Source organism: Typopeltis vanoorti, chromosome 7, assembly GCF_054136105.1.
Source record: "Typopeltis vanoorti isolate ZY-2024b chromosome 7, IOZ_Tvanoo_1.0, whole genome shotgun sequence".
Taxonomy (NCBI): Eukaryota; Metazoa; Arthropoda; class Arachnida; order Uropygi; family Thelyphonidae; genus Typopeltis; species Typopeltis vanoorti.
Genome location: NC_143555.1, coordinates 71,229,220 through 71,254,651, shown reverse-complemented (window position 1 = coordinate 71,254,651; position 25,432 = coordinate 71,229,220). Strand labels below are relative to the sequence as shown.

Sequence of the window (25,432 nt, the reverse complement as noted above, 5' to 3'; positions counted from 1 at the left end):
CTGTCAAATGCCTTTTGCTAAATCCAGCAAAATCATCCTGTAGCTATTTCCTTTATCCAATTCAGCTGTTACTCTATTATAAAAAGTTAGTAAATTACTAAGACATGACTGACCCTTCACAAAGCCATGTTGACCCTCATACAGTATCATATTTTTTATCTACCATTCTTGAATTCTCTTTTTTACAAATTTTTCAAGTACTTTTACCACTGCCTTAGAAGCAAACCATAATATAGGCTTGTTTCTATGCCAGCTGAGTATAAAAAAGAGTGCAGGGGAGGCAATCTGGTTCTGGAACACAACTTTTTTGTACAATTGGGGAAATAGGAAATACTATCAGGACAAAATAAAAATTTTTTACTATTTTGATTAAGATTGATGTGGTGTCTCTCAAACAAAAGCCTACAAGAGATGTGTGCTGTTTTTCATATGGGAAGAAGAAGAAGAAATTTGCCTTGGTCATTTATGTGGGGGAAGTGATGCTTTATCTTTAGTCACAATTGCAGCAGTGCCATATCTGGGTGAAAATTGGTGGAAATGCAGGTGAGCAGTTTTGAATAAACTGCTCACCTAAAAGACATGACTGCCATTTGTAAAAGAGGCTAATTTTCTGCCTTTGGGTATTTCAGTCAGATTTGAATCAGTTAAATGTACAACAAATATACCAATAACCCTTCACATGGTGCATCCTGGAAGAATGAAAGGGTTCTGATAATAACCAAGAACTGGTACTATAACCTTAACATATAAGAAAGTATTGATACAACGTATATCCTCCTCCTCTATGTATTTTCAGCTTGCAAAAACAAATGTGCCAGTTCCACACTACCACACTTGGTGGAATTCAGATATTTCACTGAATAGCCCTTTTAGATAAAGACCCAGATACTGAAAACAGATAAAGTGAAAAATCAGAATTGCCATCTGGAAGGTTCATGGTATAACCAAGAAGTAAAGCAGAAACAAAACAGAAATCTGTATATTCTATACAGATATACTATGCACTCAAAAGAGAATAGAATGCTACAGGAGGTTTAATGATATGGATAATTAAAGATTGGAAAGAAAATGTACAAGATTACTGGAAAGGATGGTTATTGGAGACCAGTACAAAAATAGGTTGGTTGATTAGGAGTTTAATGGCACATGGACAGCAGCACAGGTCATACTGTGCTAAACCAAAGGTTACAGCAGTACTCAAGGTAATAAGTAGTAATAAAGAGATAAATTAAAATGAAAAGCCAACCGGCTAGTTTTCTGGCAACTTAATAAATATTAAAGGGATAAAAATCCTATGTTGTTATATAGCCAGTAAGTGAAACTCAAGATCGAGAACTACGATCTATGAGTTTCAATGCCGAAAAACTATCGGTGATAAAGAGATTAATTAGTAAATAACATGTTATGTAAAGCAGAAAAGAAACAGAAGAGATGAATTTGTTCTTGAAAAGGTCATATTCTTATTTACTGAGGGCTGTAAATAAGAATTTACGGCCCTCAGTAAACAATGCAAACATGCATCTCACATTTATCAAGTGAAGTGCAGACTGCCAGCACTTCACATATAAATTTAATTTATAATCAGATGTGTTGGTATAAATTAATTATTTTTAAAAAGCTCATGCAGTTTATTTGAGTCTGATAAGATCTTCCTGAGTGTATATTGCTCGGCCAGTAGTAAAGAATTCATTCCTTTCTTGAGTGAAATGTTGGCAGTCTGCACTTCCCTCGTGAGATGTGTGTTTGCATTGTTTACCAAGGTCTGTAAATTCGTATTTACAGCCCTCAGTAAATAAAAATGTGACCTTTTCAAGAACAAATTCATGTCTTCTGTTTCTCCATTGACTTACTGTCAATGCTGAATTTCAGGCTTAATCTCATGCACTTTATTTGTCAGCGCTTCCTGCCTTAATGTCTGCCATTGGGTTATTAGCTTTGATTTTATAAGCTGTCTATAGTCTGTATACAAGACTGACAAACAGTATCTGGAAAATGTATGGAATAATCTAGCAGTTGCATCTGTAGTCTCATTTTCTTTAATTTCAATGTGGCTGGGAATGCATCACAGCTCAAAGACCTTCAATTATAACAGTTGTAAAACCTTGCAAAGTACTGGAATGAATTATATACAGGTGATGAGATGGCCTGTAAAGAACTCAATGAATCTGTATAAATTATATGTTTTGGTATCAGTTTTCTATTATACACACAAGTGTGAGCTAAATTGCATGCATCTCTGCTGTATAGTTGATGCATTCAAGTGGGATCTGCTTGAATAGGATAAAGTCAGGAAATACAGTAGCAAAACCAACAGAGGTTCTCAGATCTTGAACAAAAATATTGGAAATTTAGCCATTATAAGAGTATCCTCTAGTAGAAGTGGAGAATTTTATACTATAAGTTGTTACAGAACGTGCAGTAAAATCCAAAGGATTTGATGATATTAACAGTAGGAATCTTGAATGCAAGAACAGTCAATGAACCAACTGTACTCTACTCTGTGATGGGAAATTGCATAGAAAACAGTCTTAATGGAAAATAATTAATAGACTTGTATCTTACAACAACTTAAAAATAATGAATAATCTTTTTTTAGCAGAAATACTCATACATTTACCTGGATAGTTAGAGAGCAAAAAGCCTTTTTTAATATGGACCCCACTCACAAACCTTTAGTATTGTTGGAGTTAAGGAGATTAGATAATTCCTTTAGTTAAATACTCACTCCTGATATTGTGCTATATGGAAATCCTAAAAATTATATGTTAAATAATCTAAAGATGTTGATGAACTTTTATAAGTTTAACAACTGCTATAGAGGTGTTCTTTATGATTCTGTATTGCATGAATGGATGTATAACTTGTCGTGTGCACACACAAATTTTGTTTAGATTTAAAACAAGAGAAAGCCAAATCACTATTGCTTAAGCTTCAGTGATGCTTTGTGTTAGAAAACAAAAGATCACAAATTTTTTCTGTGTTCTAACAGAACAATGAAAAAATTATGTAAAATGCTTCCAATTGATTAAGGCAATACAGAATTTTATAATATTGTAATGTTTTTAGTTCTATATGCATGAAGTAATGAAGTCTTAAAATTAAACTTTCAGAACTGACTTTCATATGTTTAAAATTTAAAATTATTGTTGCCTTCATTCATTTTCAAAGTAGCTTGAAATCGTACTGTACTGAACAGGAACTTGTTCTGTTATCGAGTTGACCTTAACTGCAAAAAAACGTGAGACTTAAAACAGAACTTTCTGGGACTCCCTCCTCTTGGTTATAGGATCAGAAATGTGAATTTCCCATTTGGACTTGGAAGGTTTGATTAGATAAAAAGAGGGAGTTCTCTCTAAGACCAAAATTATGTAACTCTTTCAGCATTCCAAATCTCTAAGCGGTGTCATATGCTTTTTCCATATAAAAGAAAATCAATACTAGATGCTTACATCTTAGGAAGGCATCTGTAATGGATGCCTCCAGTGAGACTAGACGATCAGTAACAGAATAATATTTTTGGAAGTCAGATTGTGTTGTGGAAAAAAGGTTGTTTCTCTCCAGAAACCATAAAAGATGAGAGGTAACCAAATTTTCCAGAATCTTGTACAAGCAGCTGGTCAGAGTAATTGAGTTATTTGGCCACCTTGGATCCTTCTCTGGCTTAGGAAAGACAAATAATCATCTCCTGCCTGCCAGATATCCAGAAATATGCTTTCACAGAAAATCTGTTAAAAGGTGCAACAGTTAATCCACAGACAATGGTCACAGATGTTTTACACTCTGGCTCAACAGCAGTCGGATGGCATTTAAGCAAAGCAACTTTCAGTTCTTTGTAAACAGTCTGCTGTATTTTTCAGTGCTGTTCAAAGAAAACTGGATTTGCTGTTTTTTCTGCTTTGATTTTTTTTGGCCAGAAATTTGGGATAGGGGAGGGGATATGAGTATAATTGCCAATGTTTTTGCAAAAGTCTACCCAAGTGTGTTGGCAACTGTACTGTTGTGTTCTAGAATAGAGAGCTTGTGGGTGGTGTATCTGCCTTTCATTTTCCAGATTTTTTACCATACTTCTATGCTGTTGGTGGATTTTGATATAGAAGAAGTATATTGGATCCAGGATTCCTTCTGGCTCTAACTACGGATGTATTTAGCCTGGGCTCGACCACATTTGAAAGCAATTAGATTTGTTGTGGAGTATCTGCAGAAAATACTGCAACCTCTCTTTTAGGCTTCTTTGACTGCTTTACAATCATTATTCCACCATTTTTGACTAATGTTTTAATAACTGCTGCTCCTATAATACACTCTGTTGCATGTTTCACAGCATTGCTGATAGGAGATGAGCAGATTCCACAAAATACAATTCAGCTAATGAGGAAAAGGCGGAACAGTACATAGCTGCCCATGCAGAAAAGTGGATATCAAGAGGAAAATGATAACTCCCAAATAGGTTATCATCTCATTCCTGCTTAAACAGTGGAAAAAGGGAGGATGAGCAGATAATGGCAGTGAATATTCAGGTTGGCATATGCAGAAAGTGTTACATCCTGTGTTTAAGAGGAAGAAATTGTTGTCGAGCATACACTCAACAACTCTTCCTCTGATGCCTGTTTGGGCACTGCCCCCACAGAGTATTGTGTCCATTTAAATCCTCCATTAAAAGTAAGGCAAATGGTCACTGCAATATAAGACATGAAGGACATCTTAAGAAATATCTGTGGCAGGAGGAAAGTAGATGCAGAATATTGTTATTATATTTCTGACTGCATCAGATAACAACTGTTTCTACATTGACGTTAATTTGGATTAGTTGGAAGGGGGTATGGTTGCCCACAAGGATTGCAATTCCTCCATGGCCAGGTCCATTCCTCCCCATCCTTATGAATGATGTTAACATCATGGAGAGCTAGATCATCACTTGGCTTCAGGTATGCCTCCTACAAACATTGGTCTATACTTCTGCAAGAGATCCTTGATGTCTATGTCTTGTCAGAATTCACAACACTTCCATTATAGGAATGTTTCCATTATTTCTTTTGGGGAATATCATCTGGCTTCCTATGTTGAGAGGTTTTGTTTTCAATTAGTCTTGGATTTTTTTCTTTTTTTGAGAATTGTGAATGGCCAATATCCATCATTTGCTCTGGGAAGATATCCAAGATGTCAAATTGCACTCCTTCTAGGGCATTCAATATATTAATTGTTTTATCTTCCTGAGGAGGAATGGAGGTATCCATGCTATCTGTTTATGGGCCATCTAATAAAAGAGTCAGAAGCATGGTTTTAATCCTCTGTGATACACGTTCCAATATCTTTTTAACAAGAGTGAGTCCATAATGATTTTATCTTTCATTCACCAAAATGAGATAGTGAGTCAATCATATCTTTCAAGAATGTTCTAGTTGTGAGAAGGGTGGGATTGACATATGTGTCATCATCCTGACTGATACTTTCTTTACAGTTTAGTTGCCATCTCAGCATAAGAGGGTTAAGCAGATGTTGCTACTGTTGTGGTATACAGCCTCTTTGTCATCTGATATGATACATTGTTCTGTTTTTAATTTTTAAATTTCATTTTCTTTTTTTTGCATGGAGTATGCTGGGTGGTCTCCTTCACAATTAGAACATTTTGGTGTTTTGCTCTTACAGTCTTTAACCTCATGTTCTTTATTTGCTACATTGAGCACAGATGGCAGAGCTACAACAGGCAATTTGCACATGAACACATTTCTGACATTTAAAGCACCATAAGGAGTTTGGGATATAGAACTATACTGGAAAGTTAAGATGCATTACTTTGACAGATGTTGGTGATTTTGGTTTGTTGAAGGTAAGATAATGTTTCTAGTTGGAATCAGATGCCCATCCCAATTTATCAGGATTCTTCTTATGTTTGTCACTCCTTAGTCCTTTAGTTCAGAGCATATCTCTTCATTTAGGACATCCTGGAGGTCCTACATTGATATTATGCCTCTAGAAACATTTAAAGATTTTGTGTGTGCATGTGTAAGGGGGGGGGGGGTGACTGTAATTGGTATTTTCTCGATAGATGTTGCATGGAATAGTTTTTCTGATTGTGTTACTGTAGTGGCTTCAATAAGGATATCTTCTGAATGCAGTTTCTCGACAGATTTTAGAGATCCTGCCAACTCCTCAAGATGAAGAAGTGTAACATTGTTCCAATTGGGTGTTCACCTGTTGAGTGTATGATTAAGAACAGTCATGTATTTGTTGCAGATTCTGATGTGTTTTGTTTCTTACTTTGGTTTTCTGTTTGTTGATGCAATTGTTTCTGAACCTGGTTGGACTTGCTGAGATGTCCTGATAAACAAGGACATGGAAAATTATTACTCATTCTCAGGAGTATGATTCAGCACTAGAGCTCATTATCCACCATGGTGTTACACATGGATGCCCGCTCTCTCTGGCAAGCAGTAACTGCGATAGAGAGTGATGGAACTCCCTAGGACTACCTCAGATGCTATATATGCACCAAAGCAAGTCTTGAATCCTCCCCCCCCCAATCTTGGGGGTAGATGAATCACTGCAATGCCCTTGATCCTTGCGGGCAAGTTCATTAGCTGATTGATCCTTGTGAAGCCATTCAGGACCACCTACCTGTCTTGCCAACCAACCCCCCCCCCATTATCAAATGACCACAGGTCCCACTGCACAGCAAGGCATTAGATCCCAGTGATGGTTGTCTGGAGGACAGGATAGTAAAAAAGAAAAGATTCAGGAAAAGTAAAGCAAAGAATATGGGAAGAAAAGAATACAGAAAGAACAAGAACAAAAAGGGCGAGTAGTATCAGTGGGAGATCCTCTGCACCACAGACAGGTACCTCAAATGGAGATGACTACTCAACTTATTTATTATTCATATTTCCTGTTGGTATATAAGGAATATTTATTTGTTTGCTATCGCAAAGCTGGGAAGAGTTACAAGGAATGATGTTAATCTTAAGTCTCTTCAGGCTTACGATTGCTCATTTTAAATCTATACCAACTCTCGCTCTCCTCCTTTCCATTCTCACCAACTTTATGTAACTCTCATGTCTCCTCTTCACTAAACCTTACAATTTAAGCTTTTTTTAACCTCTTCCTCCACCTCTGAATCAAAAAATTAGACTAATCAAAGAAAATGTGTTAAATAATTTGCAATTCTAATTTATTGCATAGAAAATAATTATTACCAAATGTGAATTAGCATAATCTAAATATACGTACTTTGTAGATTATATAACCATGTAAACACATAAAAATGCTTTATAAATTATAAGAAAACTGTTGTTTTGAAAACATCCACAAAATTAGGATAATTTTTAATGTGGTTCAAAATATTAGAATAATGCAAAAATAAATGCACAAAAATTACAATCAAAGGGAAATGACATGAAAATCAGTACTTTGTTGCATCCCCCTAAGCTTTTATGACCATTCATAAACAGTTGGGCGTATTATTTACTAGCGGTCCATATAGTCTGCAGACTAGACACAAGTTTATTTTTGTCTCTTGAGACAACTCCTTGAAGACGTTTCTTCATAATTTCCCACAAATTCTCAATGGGATTTAAATCTGATGAGTTTGCTGGCCAAGGAATTACATTGATTTGTCTTTCTTTGAGCCATTTAGTAGTGGTCTTGGAAGTATGACAAGAATTTGAATCTTGCCAAAAAAGGAAATCACCATCACTTAAATCTTCCAATGCCGGTAGCATGAAGTGCTCAAGAATTTCTTGATACACTTTAGAATTGACTCTTTCGTACACAATACACAGCCTACCTGGATCCTCTGCTGTCATGCAAGCCTATACCATGACAGAGGTTGCAAGTTTCACCGAACATTACGTGCATTCTTTATCAAATGCTTCTTGCTTAAGATGCCCAATACACATAACATACTTTCATTGCTAAAAAGTACCTTTTTTCCAGTCCTCTTGATACCCACAACAGTCTTTGCTTATATGATCACACTATCTGCCTTTTGCTTGGAAGTCATAAGCAGTTTTGTCTTAGGCAAATTTTTCACAAACTGGAATTGAAGAGATAAGAAAGGATAGTAAACTAACATCTTGATTATGGGGATGGTTGGCTGAAAGATATTAGACGTTATGTAAAATGCATAGTAAGATAGTGACGAGATGCTATGCTATAGAATTCTGTTCTGAGATGACTATTGTTTATTTTATATGCCGACAATATAGTTTGAAGGAATGGTTGGTTGGGTTGAATTTTATTAGCACAAGGACAACTAAGGTCATATTTGCATTAAGACAAACTTACATCAATACACAGGGTAAGAATAAATACTAAATAATAAATAAAATGTTATTGGACAGGCAAAGTAAAAAAAAAAAAAAATTTAACCAAACAGTACAGATGTAAATATAACAGATTGATTTTCTCTACAAAGTAAAAGCATCAATCACTTTGTACGAGTCCTGTAAAATCTGCTTGAATGTATATGGGCTCAGATAGAGAGTAGTATAAGATATGTGCCACTTTTGATTAAAGCAGTAGCACTTGCTCTGCCATAATGACATAAGGTATAAGGAATGTTACAGTGCTCACACACAGATCAGTCCTTTATCATCTTGTGAAGCTGATTATGACTGATGGGTTAATTTTGCATTTATTGTCATCTGTAAAAGGGACTGACAAACAGTAAGTGGATAGGGTCCAAGCTGATTTGCAGCTGCTGCACTCTCTCATTTCTGTTCATTCCAACACGGTTTGAATCTAGCACAAGTAAACATCTAGAATAAGGGCCTTTATTTCATAAAGTAATTATACACTCATGAGCAGTTGAATTAGAGATACCTGCCATATTGGCGAAATGGTGCTGTTGTCAGACCTTATACTGACCGTCTGAGTAATAGTTGAGCACAGAATGGGGAAGACTCGAGATCTCAGTGAATTCAATCACAGCCAAATAGTTGGAGCCAGATGTATGGGACACTCCATCTCCGAAGTCGTGCAGGAACTGGGCTTTTCACAGGCCACTGTGTCAAGAGTGTACCATGAATACACGGAATCGGGTAAAACCACAGCCACCAGGGAAAACTGCCACAGATCACTCACCAATTCAATGCTGGACAACAACGACGTGTAAGCAGCCACACCATCCAGAACCATCTCCTCACTATGGGTTACAGAAGCCACCGCCCGACTAGGGTACCTCTGCTCACTGCACGTCACAAGGCACACCGATTAGCATAGACGCAGGAACACTGCCATTGGACCTCAACGTATGGAAAAAGCTCGCCTGGACTGATGAGTCGAGGTACACATTGGTACACTGATGGCAGGGTATGAGTGCGTCGCCAAACACATGAAGCGATGGATTCCTCGTGCCAGCAGGGTACAGTTCAAGCCAGTGGTGGTATCCTCATATGGGGACTGTTTGCGTGGGATGAAATGGGTCCCATAGTACATCTACCATTGTCCCTCACCGGCCAACAATACAGGGACCTGCTGTCAGATCATGTGCACTCGTTTCTGTGCCTGCAGCAAGACAATGGACCAGCCCACTACTCCCGAATTGTGGTCGAGTGGGTGGATGAACACTCCACAGACATGAGAATGCTTGGCTGGCCCCCCCAAGGTTCCCTGACCTCAATCCTATTGAACACATCCGGGATGCTGTACATGTTGGTACACGCCGATGGCAGGGTATGAGTGCGTCACCAAGCACATGAAGCGATGGATTCCTCATGCCAGCAGGGTACAGTTCAAGCCAGTGGTGGTATCCTCGTATGGGGACTATTTGCGTGGGATGAAATGGGTCCCCTAGTACATCTACCATTGTTCCTCACCGGTGAACGATACAGGGACCTGCTTTCAGATCATGTGCACCTGTTTCTGTGCCTACAGCAAGTCAATGCACCAGCCCACCGCTCCCGAATTGTGGCCAAGTGGGTAGATGAACACTCCACGGACATGAGGATGCTTGGCTGCCCCCCCCCCCCCCCGACCTCAATCCTATTGAACACATCTGGGATGCTGTCGAGAGAGAGAGATATACACACCCTGGACCCTGCTCCAACCAATCTCCGTGCATTGTGGGAGGCTGTGCAGCAGTCATGGATCTGTTTGGCTCCCCAACACTTCCGGTGCCTTGTGGAGTCCATGCCACGCCGCATCACCACCGTCATCAAGGTGAAAGGGGGGGTGCTACCCGCTACTAGGCAGGTATCTCTAATTCAACTGCTGAGTGTACAGAAGATTACATATGGCCTGTAAGGAATTGAGAATGTATAAATCACTGATCTTTTATAAAAGATTACTTATAATGAGGTGTATGTATGGCATGTAGCTCAGCAGTATTGTTTCTGCATTCACATGGAATCTGAGGTAGGGATCCAACAGATGACTGAAATCTTGACTGACTCTATAGACTGGTAAGAAATGAGAATTATGGTGCATGCTAAAGAGCTGCTGGTAGAATGATAACCTAAGCAGCTTCCTTAACTGGAATATGGTATGTGTATGAAAGAGCTGCTACTACTACTGTAGACATTTTTATCAGCATTCATCGTGACAGTGTTCCACAATGGGAAGTTTATATACTGCTAGAGATGAGCTTGTACCAAGCTCTTCTCAAGCATGTGTGTATATATATATATATATATATATATATATATGCATAATAACTGCTTCCAATGGAAGTGAGAAAGCTAGTACCATTGTGTTGGCATAAAGGCTTGGAATGAATAGTGTGTTAAATTCACCAGTCGCTATTTCAGAGTTTGAGGAGAGTAATATCAAAGCAATCTATATCACTTCGCAACAATTTTCTGGCTTGATTTTCCAAATGGACAGCTTCTATGCTCTTCAGCAAACAACCTGGAGTTTTAATTTCATTGTGGCATGAATGTCTTTAGTTGGTAGATTATTTCATCACCCAGTGTGATGCCATCTCTCTCTACTTATTAAGAGGCCTCAAGCAGCATGAAAAATTACCTTGTTTGATATTTAGAACAGACTCCTAGATTATATAAGCCAGTGGTTTTCAACCTGGGTGGTAGTGTCCCCCCTGGGGGCACGGTAAGTATTATAATACTACTAATATAATAAAAGCAAAAAATTCCGTATTTAATCTAGCATCACTATTTATATTGTATGTATTTGGCAACACCGTTCAGAATATTGGATGTCTGGCGATACTGTTCAAATGTATTTGCTACTTATTTTTTACATTGAAAGTTAAGTAATTAGACTACGTTCCCTAATGCCTGTCTGACAATTCTGGTTTGCAGATTAAATCTAGCCCATTGTATCGTGTGGTGCACTTCATTGATAATGTATAGCACTGTAGCCCATTAAATAAGTGAAAAAAAGGAAGTGTCATCAATATTCAAGTGAATATTAAAATACGGAGTTGTTCTGTCTATAAATAATGAGCAGTTACCATTTGCTTAATATGTGAAAAAACTTTCTCAAACAAAAGAATGATTGAGCAGTTAAGAACAAAGCATCCAAATAAAGTAAAAAAGGATGTGGAGTGCTTTCGCAAATTAAAGAGAATTTAAAAATCATTCTGAACTTATAAAGGGTTGGTTGCAAAACAAAGCAACCAACAAGAGAAGAGATTTGTTGTGTCTTACAAACTTTCAAAATTAATTGCCAAATGTGGAAAGCCACATACTATTGGTGAAACTCTCATTTTACTGGCTATAAATGGAGTTTTGATATGATGATTGGCCCAGGTAAAAATAATATGATGTCATCAATTCCTTTCAAACAATAGTTCAGTATCAACAAGAATTGACGAAATGACAAAGGACATTGAGAAAAAAAAAAACTTTGTGATGATTTAAAAACCATAGAATTTTCTTTGCAACTCAACGAGACAACTTTAAATGACAACAAAGCTTTGTTAATGGTCTAATTTCGTTATATAAATACTAATGAAGAAATTATTGAAGAGTTTCATTTTGCTGAACAACTGAAAATTGACACAAAAGGTTCTACAATTTTTAAGGTTAAAAACATTCCTTGCACAAATATTATTACGTGTGCAACTGATGTTGTACCAGTTATGATTGGTCGTCACAATGGATTTATAGCACATTTAAAGGAAGCAGTTCCAAATATCTTTACAATTTACTTCATTCTTCATAGACAGCACTTAGCTGCAAAACATTTTAGTGGTAGACTACATAAGACTTGGGATAATGTTATTAAAGCAATGAATAAAATAAAAGCTCAGTCATTGAATATCTGTATTTTTCAGGAACTTGGCCATGAAAATGAAGAAGAATTTGAGCGTCTTTTGCTTCACACTGAAGTTAGATGGCTCTCAAATAGAAACTGTCTGTGATGCTTTAGTGATCTCTACAATACTGTTTTGGAATTTCTTAATTCAAGTGATGAGAACATGTATATTGTTCTAAAAAAAAGAAAAAGGTTGGCATCGCATAGCTTTCCGATATTTTCTCCAAATTAAATTAGGTTAATTTCAAACTGCAGGGAAGCAACATGAATCTTATTAAAGCAAAGAATTATAAATGCTTTTATCAGCAAATTAACATTTTGCAAGATGAGATTTTCTGTAGTTCCCAAGTCTACAAACAACAGATGATGATGATGATGATGATTTAATATTAGATACAGATTTGGGTTGTTATTGTTCCCATCTTCTGACACAGAAAGAAGAATTGATGATCAAATTCAAAGACTTTGATGAGCTTAAAATACCCAATTGTGTCATAAATCCATTTCTTTCTGATAACAGTTCTGTTCATCCAAATTTGTGTGAAGAATTTATTGACTTAAAAAATGATTTTGAAGGTCAAGTACAATTTAAACAGTGTGGGTATAAAAGATTCTGGCCAAACATGCAGTGCAAGTATCCTCAGCTTTGGCAAGAAATAAAATCACTGCTCACTGCTTTGCCTTCTTCATACTTGATCAAGAAAGGATTCAGTGTTGTGGTGCAGTTGTTAGCTAAGCAGTGAAATAGACTACAAATAAGTGAAAGATGAGACTTGTAGGTAGAGGAATGTGAAAAAGGATCGCTTCTCTTAACCCGGCATTAGTAAGGTGGGGGTGTCACAGACCCCAAACATATAGAAAGAAATAACTGTGACACCCCCACCTTACTAATGCCAGGTTAAAGAATGGAAACAGTCTAAAGCACCAGCAAACGGTTTGTGCATGAAGTATCTTCATGACTAGGCTATCTGTATACAAACGCTAATGACTTCACATTAATTGCCCAGTATCCCATAATGCAAAGCACTCATCCTTTCAGGTGTGTATATTATTATTAATGTATAATGCAGTGTATAATGCTATGCATTATGGGAAGGGCCAGTACCCAGACCAGTTTCAATCTTTATCAAGGTCTCATTGTTGGGAGATATGCAGATTAAAGTAATGCAGAAGTCATAAATTTCCCAGAGTATTTTAATAAGGTGTTACAGCTTTTCACTACTTATATATGAGAAATATATAACTTCAACCTTTATCTCTTATGGATCTAGCTCCTATTCATGAGACCACAATAAAGGTCAAAACTGGTTTGGATAATGGCCTTTCCCATAATGCATAGCATTATACACACCTGAAAAGATTACGTGCTTTGCATTATGGAATTGGAATACTAGGCAATTAATATAAAGTCATTAGCTTCTGTATACAAATAGCCTAGTCATAAAGACACTTCATGCACAAACTGTTTGCTGATGCTTTAGACTGTTTCAGTTCTTTAAGAGAAGTGATCCTTTCTCATCTTCCTCTACCTGCACTTTTTTCTTTAGGAGTGCTTTATCTAAGTTTTCAGTTGGCACTTTTCATATTCTCATTGCCTTTATCTGAATTGTTTTTGCATATCTTTTGGTGTTACCTCTATTCATGTTATATCGATAACCTTGCATATTTGTCCAATCCATTCTTTTGCTTGCTTGGTTTCTCTGTTCACCATGTTTCTATATTTTCTATCCTACTCATACTTTTTTTTTTGTGTGTGTCATTAGCTCTAATATTTCTCCAGAGATTCATAGCTTATTTTTTCTTCTTTTCCAAAATGTTTTTCTGCAACTTTATTTACTTCTCCTTTTAGCCTACTTTTTGTTAATTTCATTTCAATGTAGCTTTTAGGAGTTTAATTTGTCTGTTTCTTCTCTAAAGTCTTTACAGTCATTTGATTGTCTTTTATTTTTATTATATTTCATTCAGCAGAGTTCAAAATTGGAACTAGCAGAAGAATTGGATAATTACCAGATCAATATAATAGGCATGATTGAAACAAAGAAGGCAAAAACAGGTGAGATCTTTCTAAGTAACAAATACAAAATGTTATATTCAGGCAATAACAATCAGGGAAAAGATGAAGTAGCTATAGTATTCAACACTAAATATGAGGATAATCTTGAATGACAGGCATTATCAAGTAGAGTGATGTGGGCAAATATTAGAATGGAGAACTGGACAATGAGACTTTATTTGTGCTTAGGATCCCACAGAAGATTCTACTAAAGAAGAAATGGAGGAATTTTTTGAGTAATTAGAGAAGAAAGCTGGCACAATGAAAAAAGAAAAAGTTGGTCCTTGTTGGTGATCTAAACAGCAGAGCAGGAAATGATTAGCAGACATGTTTTGGGAAAATTTGGAGAAAAGTGCAGCCAATAATAATCATAAATGCCTGCTGGCTGTTCAGAACATGCATTAATCTTTACTAACACCATATTTCAACATAAAAATGTGCACGAATTCACGTGGAGAGAGGATGCAGGAAATAAGAAAGTCTCATCGACTTTGTTATACTTGATAGTGATGTTTTCCCACTGGTTCAGGATACAAGAATATTAAGAGGATTTAAAATAGGAAGTGATCACTATGTAGTTTTGAACAGGATAAAATTGAATTTCATATTGAAAAGAAGAACATGCAAGAAAGTTTAAAGTAAAAGTTGAGCAACTCTCAGATGTGAACTGTAGACTAAAATACACAAACATGATTGAAGAAAAAATGAAAGAGTTTGATAACAGGAACCAAACCTTGGGGATTCAGCGGCAGTCCCTGGAAAAAAAAAAAAAAAAAAAAAAAAAAAAAAAACATTGATTGATTCAGCCAGAGAAGTTATGTGGTGAAGTTTTCTGTAAGGATAGAAAAATTAAAACTCCATAGTGGACCGGGAAGTTAGAGGCGGTCAAGAAAAAGAAGAAAGCATATCGAAAGTTCTTGGCAAGTAAGTCAGATTGTGCTCCTAGAGAATCCAGAGAAAAATATAAGAAAGTGAAACACTGTGTAAAATTAGCTAAATAAAAGTCATGGGAAGACTGGTAAGAACATAGAAAATAAATATTAGGAAGGTGGCAAGATATTCTATAGGCTATTGAAAAAGCTTAGACATGGAGGAAAAAGTACTGTAAAAGGAATCAGAGATGATAAAAGACATGAAAAACTCAAGATAAAAATATTCTAGATGCCTGGACTAATTACTTTGAAAGACTGGTAAATGAAACGAGTTGTATCATTACAGTGATGGAAAGCAAGTACGAATCCATAATTGATGTAGAAAAAGTTCATCAAAAACCTGAAATGTGGAAAGCATGCTGGAGTAGATGAAATTCAACCAAAATGCTCAAATATGGAGGTATAAAAGTTTTACAGTGGCTGCATTGCATAATCTAGAAGGTCGAATTCCAGATGATTGGAGTAGACCTCTCATAGTGTTGTTGTTATGTGCCATCCAATCATTTTTGACTCTTAATAAATTTAGTTTAATCCTTTATCCCAGTGTGAGCAAACAAAGTTTGCACCTGAAAATATCTTCAGGACTGAATATAGTGTTGTACTATCTTACCTGGGTAAGTAGTGCAACACCAGGGCAACTCGTAGCAAAGGTGGAGTAAGCTACCAACACTCCTATCCCAGTATCTCCCATAATGCAAAACACATCTCCTTGTGGATATGTATACTGTTATGCATTAAGGGATTGGCCACTACCCAGACTAGTTTCGACCTTTATTGAGGTCTCTTCAGTGGGAGCCAGGCCCAGAGTTGGAGATACCAGGCAGAAGCAGCAGCAAGTCATCTTTACCTATAAAGTTGCCAAAAGGTTTACACCTTTTTTTTTTATTAAATTACTCTGGATTTAGAGAAAGATGTTGAAAGTTTATTTTTCACTAGGTTAGACTATAATAAATTTAGTTTAATCCTTTATCCCAGTGTGAGCAAACAAAGTTTGCACCTGAAAATATCTTCAGGACTGAATATAGTGTTCACTATATTCAGTTTTAGGGATAAATCTGAATTAGGGATAGTAAGAACATCATTATGGTCAAATTAGGTATGTGACGTAGGGCTTCAGCACTTTCTTTATATAAACGTTCATGTTTATATGAAGATCTATGTAGAAGTTTGGTTTTCTTCCAGTGGATCCTATGGTTTGGGTTTTCAATTATGTGTTGTGTGAGGCTAGATTTCTGCAGTTTGATGAGATGGATATGGTCTTGATGTTCCAAAATGTGTTTGTTGATTGATCTACCTGTCTGTCCATAGTAGGACAATTTACAGGAGCATGGGACCTCATACACACCAGGTAACATAAGAGGTGAGAGTTTGTCTTTAGGTAGAGTTTCTTTAAACCAAATCCACAATTGGATTTGTTTTAAAGAAACCAAATTGTGGATTTGGATTTCGTTGATTGGTTTGTAGGTAGCAGCCAATTTATATTCATAATTTTTTAAAGACATTCAGAGATGCTTTTGACATATGGTATGGGAATCCTACAGGTTTGTTCTCGTCTAAGTTGATGTGTGGGGAAGTGATGGATGATTTTTTGCATTGTTTTTGGATTGTATCTATTTTGTATGGCTGTATTTTTGATTATTTCCAATTCTTGGTTTAAAGAAACTTCGGAAGAGCAGAATCTGTGTGCTCTATTTACTAATGATTTAATGATGCCAAATTTTTGAGATGGATGGTGAGCCGAAGAATTGTGAATGTAGCATCCTGAAAAAATCAGCTTACGATAGAAGTGGAGATGAAACCATCTTCTTTTCTTTGGACTTGTACATCCAGGAAGGAGGTACCCTCTGGAGATTCTTTTTCTAGCATGAGTTTGATGTGCAGATGAAGAAGGTTGATTTTATCTAGGAACAAGTGTAGTTTCACTTTCACATAGATGCTTGATCTCTGCAATTTGTATATTCTATAAATATTTCCATGCGAAATGTTCATCTGAAACAGCATCAATAATTACCCCACTCTGTACTAAGCCCATTCGAACACGTACAACTGCTGCCCAACATCCTTTCACAGTACACCTTGAAACCCATAGAACAAGTTTCTTTTCCTCCTCCTTCATCCATGCAACTGCGGTACTGTGGAACAGTCTTCCTCCTGACATATTTCCCAAGGAATACAACATTCAGGCTTTTAAATCAAATGTAAACAAGTTTCTCCTTTCCCAACCCACCACCCATATACAGTACTAACGTTCTATAGGTTGACCAGCCAACCTTGTATATGGGCCCAACATAAAAAAAAAAAAAAAAAACTGTTCAGAATGACCCTAGATGGCAAAGACGTCATTCATGTGTTGTAGCCTGATTTTTGGTTTAAGATAAGATTAAACATGAAATTTTTTTCTTCCAGGTGTTCTAGAAAGAGGGTGGCTAGGTTTGGTGATAAGAGAGAGAGACCCCATTGCTGTTCCTTCCTCTTGCTTGTAAATTTTCTCTTTCCAGGTGAAGTATCCAGATGTAATAACAAATTTGAATAATTCGACAATGTCAGATGGGAATTTCTGAGTTAGCAAGTCTAGCGTTTCCTTATGGGGCGTGTTAGTGAAGAGGGAGACAATGTTGAAACTAATTAGCAAGTCAATTTCCAACAGGTGAATGTCTTTAATTTTTGCATGAAACTGTGGAATTTTTAATTGATGATGCTGAGTGGCATATGAGAGGACAAAGAAGGTTAGATAAAAATCTTGATAATTTGTAAGTTGTGTTGCCAATAGAATCCACGACAGGTCTGAGTGGAACGTTATTCTTGTGAAGTTTAGGTAGACCGTATATTCTAGGAGGCCTAGCATGGTATGTCCTGAGTTTTTTTATTGTTTCATCTAGTAGCTTGTTCAGTTTCTTGGATCATAATCAAGTTGGGCATATGTATTATGATCTCAGAGTAGTCAATTCATTTTTCAATCATAAGTATTGGTATCTAGGACAACAGTGGTATTTTCCTTGTCAGCTCTGATGATAATTATGTTTCTATTATGTTTTAAGGAGGTAAGAGTTTTCAGTTCTGATGGTGGGATATTCAAGTCCGAAGGTTTGGCATCATATATTCTTTTTGCATTTTCGAAATGCAGTCTGTTGGCTTCACTATTGGACAGATGGCCACTGTTTCTTTCAATGTTGTGCAGAAAAATCTAAAGATGAAATGGCAAACTGATGACCTCTTAATAGAACATTTAATTCATCTGATAGTGGACGACTAGATAAGTTGACAACCCATTTTTCGGATGGTAATTTGTTCGTATTTTTTCTTGGATCGATTTAACAAAGTAAAGTATTTTTATTTTATGTAGATTAGTATTCTTCTTCTTGAGTATTCTACAATTGAGCAGGTTCTTCTCTTAGTAGCAAAAACTTTTCTTCCACTCTCTTCTGTTCTGAGCTTTCTCTTTCAAGGTTGTGTACCTGTCTCCATTCAGCATGTCATCTAGCACTGTTTTCCTTACTCTTCCTCTGGGTCTTTTTCTGTCTATTTTTCCTTCGATGGCATCCCTGATGATTGCATTCCCTCTCAGAATATGTCTGATCCAGTTTCCCTTTCTTCTTTTTATCCTCCTTAACAGACTTCTTTCTTCTTCTACTCTTTTTAAGACCTCTTCATTAGTTATATTATCTGTCCATTTGATTTTTCCATCCTTCTCCAAATCCACATCTCAAAGCTTTCCAAAATCTTAATTTCTTCTTTCTTCAATGTCCAAGTTTCAGCTGCATAGAGGGCAACACTCCACACATAACATTTTATTAGTCTTTTCTTTAGATTTCTATCCATTTTACTATTGAATAAATTCCATTTTCTATTAAGGGCAACTCTTCCCATCACTGTTCTTGTTTTTATGTCACTTTTATATCTTCCATCACTGCTAATAACACTTCCTAGATATTTAAATGTCTTTACTTGATTCAATTTTTCCCCATTTATTTTGATATACGTATTTGCCTCTGCTATTTTTCATTACTTTTGTTTTTCTGATGTTAATTTTCATTCCATAATTGATACAGGATTCCAGTAATCTGTTCAACAGATGTTGTAGTTCTGTTTCAGTATTTGATAATAATGCTTTGTCATCTGTATATCTTATTGCAAATATCTGTCTACCTCCAATCTTTATTCTTTCTTCCGAATTCTCCAGTGCTTCTTTTAACATTGCTTCAGAATATATGTTAAACAAAATTGGTGATAGTATCTAGATTAGTATTAATTTTTTCAAATACTTTGATCCCCGCATTTTTTGAGACATTAATAATGAATAGTAGTAGTAATTCTTTGTTTAACGTACTTGACTTAACTACTATCTTAGCATCAAATATTCATTCTACTCACATACGAGGGTGGTCTGAAAAGATCTTGGCCTTGACCATAGATGGCAACACCATCGGCAAGTTTTTTCTAAGTTGGTACATCTGTCATAAGCATCCATGTGAAATTGCAAGTCATTCTATCAAGTAGTTTGTTTTATACAGCTGTCTGAAGCAAAATGTATCCCTTGAAATGGATAAAATTCTTTGTAAAAGAAGGTTTGACGCTAAAAGAAATTCATTCAAAGTTCATAAAAGTTTATGGGCATTCTTCTCCTTCATTTTTGACAATTAAGAAATGGGCTTCAGAGTTTAAACGTGGCCTTACCAGCCTTGAAGATGATCCACGTGAAGGACGTCCAAAAAGTGTAACAACACCAAAAATCATTGATCAAGTGCACGATATGGTATTGGATGATCAGCAAGTCAAAGTGCATGAAATTGCTGAGACTATAGATATTTCAAAAGAACGTGTAGGATATATTTTGCATGAAATCTTGCAAATGAAAAAGCTTTGCGCAAGATGGATACTGTTCTTGCTCATAGCAGATCAAAAATGCACTCGAATGAAAATCTCTGAACAGTGCTTAAGAGTATTTTAACAAGAATAAAACTGATTTTGTGCAACGATTTATTACTATGGATGAGACTTGGATTCACCATTACATACCGGAATCCAAACAGTGGACAGAAGCCGGTTGTTCAGCACTAAAGAAGACAAAGTCAGTTCCATTAACAGGAAAGGTCATGGCATCAGTGTTTTGGGATGCTAAAGGCATTTTATTTATTAATTATCTTGAGAAGGGTAAAACAATTTAAGATGAAAAAATTTGTGGGAAAAGACCTGGTTTGCAGAAGAAAAAATCATCTTTCATCAGGACAGTGCACCTGCTCACAGAGGTGCTTTGGCAATGGGTAAATTAAGGGATCTGCACTATGAACTGTTGGAACATCCACCCTGTTCCCCAGATTTGGCTCCTTCTGACTTAAAGCTCTTCCTTGCTGGTTAGCATTTTTCTTTGAATCAAGAGGCGATTGCAGCTGTAAAGGGGAAGATCTTACTGAGAATCACTGAAATAAACGTATTAGTCTTAAGGAAGATTATGTTGAAAAATAAAAATAATTTTGAAATTATAAATTTGTCTTTTCATAATAGGCCGAGAACTTTTCAGACCACCCTAGTAAGTTTCTGATAAAAACTGGTTGAACAAGTACCAGAAGTTGTGCAAATAAGAAGGATGTCCAGGGATGGTAAACTACTAGCATTTTCTTTTTCCATAGTGAATTGAATGCATGGGTGAAGGCTGTTGATCTGGTCTAGGAAGGTGGTATGTTTTCAGAATGAGGCAAAACAGGAAAAATTTGTCAGTGTAAAAAAACCATAGAGGGTAGAGGGATCAATGGATGTAAATAGGGTATCCAGATGGTTCAAAAAATAGTTTGCCAAGGATGGCAATAGAGGGCAACCCATGGCTCTGCCTTAAATGTGATATCCCTCCTGATGTGAAGATTTTGAATTTTTTATGCAATCAGGATATTTTAGCTGGAAAAGCAAGAGCTATAAACAGATTGAAGGCACAGCCATGGATATCCCTCTGTCTCCACCCTTGACAACTATTTTTTGAACCATCTGAAAGATACTTTGTTTTTGTCCATTCATCCCCTAACTCTCCACTCGTTAGTTTTGTTACATTGATTATGTTTTTGCTATTTGGCCTCATTCTGAAAATGAACTTACCAGATCAATAGACTTCACACATGCATTCAATTCACTATGGAAAAAGAAAATGCTAGTAGCTTACCATCCTTGGACATCCTTCTTACATGCACAGCCTTTGGTACTTTTTCAACCTGTGTTTATTGTAAACCTACCTTTACTGGCAGATACATTAATAAAAAGTCTGCTCATCACACCTCAAAAAACTGGTGTTATCAAGTCATTAATTAATAAAATGCATGATGTTTGCTCCACTCCCTCAGGCTTACAGCAAGAACTTCTATCAAAATTTATTATTATTATTATTATTTTCCAAGACCTCATGGAGTCAAAGACTCATCTGGGAGGTCCTTTTATCACACACACATCTCATCATACCATGTCTTAAACACACTCAAACTCCTTGTAGACACCACACTCTCAGGCAAGCCATTCCAATCATTCACAACTCTGCATGGAAAAAACCTGCCTCTCACTCCCCTACTCACACCCTCTTTATACAGTTTCCAGGGATGACCTCTGGTTCTCTCCTGATCTCCCACTATTCTCTGTAGAACTTCTCCACCATTGATCTTATAACAACCCCTTACCAACTTGTAGGTCTCTATCATATCTCCCCTCTTCCTACTCTCCACCAGACTCTGCAAATTACATCTTCTCAATCTTTCCTCATACTCAACATTCCAGAGGTCAGAAACTACCTTAGTCAGTCACCTTTGGACCCTTTCCAACATCTCTTCATCCTTCTGAAAACCCGGTGACCAAATCTGGGCACAACAGTCCATGTGTGGCCTATTCAAAGCCTTATACAATGGAACAAGAATCTCCCTACTTCTACACGTCAGTGTCCTCCGCATCATTCCCAGAAGTCTTTGTGTTGTCTTCACAATTTTGGCGATGTGTCCCCTAAATTTTAGATCCTTATCCACTATCACCCCCAGATCTCTTATTTCCTCTACCTCCAATAATATATTCTCACCAAGCATAAATTCTGAATCCCATCTTTGTTTTCCAAATTTTAAAACCTTACATTTTGCAACATTGAACTCACATCCCCATTTGCTTGCCCAATCACTCAATTTACTCAAGTCTTCTTGTAAGGCCACAACATCTTCACTACTCTTTATGGTTCGTCCCAACTTTGCATCATCTGCAAACAACTGAATATCTCCATCCAAATATTTGTCAATATCATTAATATATAAGTTAAATATGGTTAAACCCTCATCAAATCCAGCAGATAACTGATTCCTATGTTCCAACAACTAATGATTCTTTGATAGACCAGAAATTTCCAGTCCCTTATATTTCTGGTATCTCTGCACTTATTCTTAGAACCTTAATCTCATATATTTTCCTATCAACAAAATTTCTCATATATTACCATCTACAAAAGGCAAACTGTTGGCTCTATCTTTAGCTGTTGTTTACCAGATTCCTTGTGAATGCAATTTGACATACTTTGGACACACAGTTGGCATTCTGGATAAAAAATAAATATAAAAATTAATGAACTTCAATACTGTATTGAATACCTGAAACCTCAAAAATCTGGTCTGGCACAGCATAGTATTGATACTAAACATGGTATCCTATGGGATGAAGCTCATCTTCATAGAAGCAGTTTTAAATGTGAATGACTTTTCAAAGAAAGTTGTGAAACCCTTTTAACACGTTCGTTGCCACACTACTTTGGCATGGTCTGTTCCCCTACGCCGAGCAGTTTTTCTTCTTCAAGGTCAGTACGATAATCTCGTTACCGGAGGTAAACGTCCTACGAGTATACTCGTAGTTGGCTTGTACAGAGCATATACGTTCTATGAGAATACACAGATTTGATGCTAGCCCCACAAGCCAAGCATTTTCACTTCTTCAAGGTCACTACAATAATCTCGTTCACGGCGGTAAGCGTCATACGAGTATACTCGTAGCTGGCTTGTGAAGCAGGTTTACCCACTACGAGTATACTCGTAGTTGGCAGCGAACGTGTTAATTTGCACTAACCTAAATTGAAATAATTATCTCTCTCTTTCCCAAAAGTGTGCAAAATTCTCATCTTATAAATATCAAAAATAGTTTGATTATTATTTATATTTTATGGTAATTTCTAGCATGTAGCAACTGTCTTTTATTATTAATATATAAGGTGCTTGTATAATAATAATAATAATAACATAATAATAATAAAAGTTAAGCTTAAGACATATCGTGGAATATACAATTTATCGTACAATTTACTTCCTGAACTGACTACCTTATTCAATATTTTTGCTTGAGAGATTAGATTCCGTACTTGGTCATTCTCACATTCACTTGCTTCCACCCTAATTGCTTAAGTTTTCCTGAATTTGTGCTTTTGCATGTTCTGTGAACAAAGGTCTCTCTCTCTAGACATCTGACACCAAAATCATTTAGATGCAGTCCATCAGCATTGTACAAATCCTTTCCATCAAACACAGATCCATAAATCCTACATCATTCCTTCTGTACATACAGACTCATTGACTACCAACATTAATTGGTAAACCAATTGGTTACTTTTACTTTTACTACAAAAATTAACTTCTACTGAAGTGTTGTTATCCTAAACTACCCTATTAGTCATCATTCAGTTTACACATGTACAACACAGTCAAAACATCAGTGATCAGCTGTAGATGACTAAATTAAAGATGAAATGATATGGTGAAAAGTTGTAACTTTTTTTTTTCTTTTGGTTTGGTTAAAAAGTAAACTACACTGGATAAGAAATTATATATCAGTTTTTATACTTCATGACTAGGCTACTTGTACACAGAAGCTCTTGACTTCATATCAAGTACCTCATTATCCCATAATGCACAGCACACCTCCCTTCTGATGTGCATATTGCCAACAGTTACAATAAGAATCACTACCAAGATCAGTTTTGACCTTTGTTGAAGGTCTCACATGTTAAACAAATGCAAACTAATATTATTAAAATACTGTAAACTTGGTAAACAAAAGCTTATACATAATAAATCTTCATTACTAACCCAAGATTTAGTCCTCAGCATCTCCTTAGATCTAGCTCCCACTGATGAGACTTCAATAATGACTGAAACTAGTATGGTAATGACTCACTCTGATTTTGCATGGCAAAGTATATGCTATACTCTGCACAGTATGGTATACCAAGGCAGTTAAAGTGAAAGAAATAGCCATGATATAATGGCCTGTTATGAAGATGCTTCAGGTGTAATCTCGTTTGCCTACATTTGGGCAAAGTATAAAAAACAAGAATATTCATCAGATGCTTGATATAGCAAACTCCCAGGAATTGGAAAAACATCCACTATGGCAAACATAATGTTTGCTATAGTGAATTTAGAGAAAAAGATTGATCATCCCTTACTCCATTCCCACAAAACAGAACAAAAGTAATTGCAAGAAATCATACTGTGCTGACAAAATACAAAGGGTGGAAAGGAATCAAACGTAAAAGAACACAAAACAACATCAAAAAGTACAAATGCCAATGATAATAAGAACACATAAGAAAGAAGATTATGAAATTACAAAAATGAAAATGCAGAATTGATGTTACTTACCTGAAACCAGATTACACCCTAAGTCTTTTCTCTCTACAGATCACATACCAAGTGAATTTGTAGCCATTCAATATCATTCTTATCCCAAAACTAAATAGTGATCATACTTCAATAAACGAAAGGAGGCTTAGTTCCATATCAAATATGAACTGCAAAATCCTTTCTTGCATTATTAATAACAGGCTTAGTTATATAATCAAAAACATATGTATATGGAGTTCCAAGGATTAGTAGTGTTTAATTTGTCCCTGATCTGCAGCCTACTTTATCTGGTGAATATGAAAAACACATCCAATGATGGATCCATCTTGGTGGATCTGAAAATGTCTAAGAACCCTTTCTGTTCCACATCCTTTAATAGATTGGAGTAGACAAAAGGCTATTATCCATCACCAAAGCTTATGCTAACATAACTATCACTTCCCAAGAATTTGGATGGCACACATTCAGCCCATTTAAGTCTTCAAGTTTTCCAGCAAACCCTCTTTAGGACTCTAAGCAATTATTTCAGCTCTTATTAGCCACCATCCATACTAATTTATATGTGTACTTATATGAGTAATCATGTGAGAACATGTTGCTCTCTAGCTTAATATATC

The 25,432-nt window shown here is 36.3% G+C and overlaps 1 protein-coding gene across 1 annotated transcript in view; it reads right to left on the bottom strand.

Annotated features, from left to right (window-relative positions):
- The window catches only part of LOC150104769 (rho guanine nucleotide exchange factor 17-like), a 678,990-nt gene that overhangs the window by 4,907 nt on the left and 648,651 nt on the right, over nt 1-25,432 (bottom strand). The window lies entirely within an intron of this gene.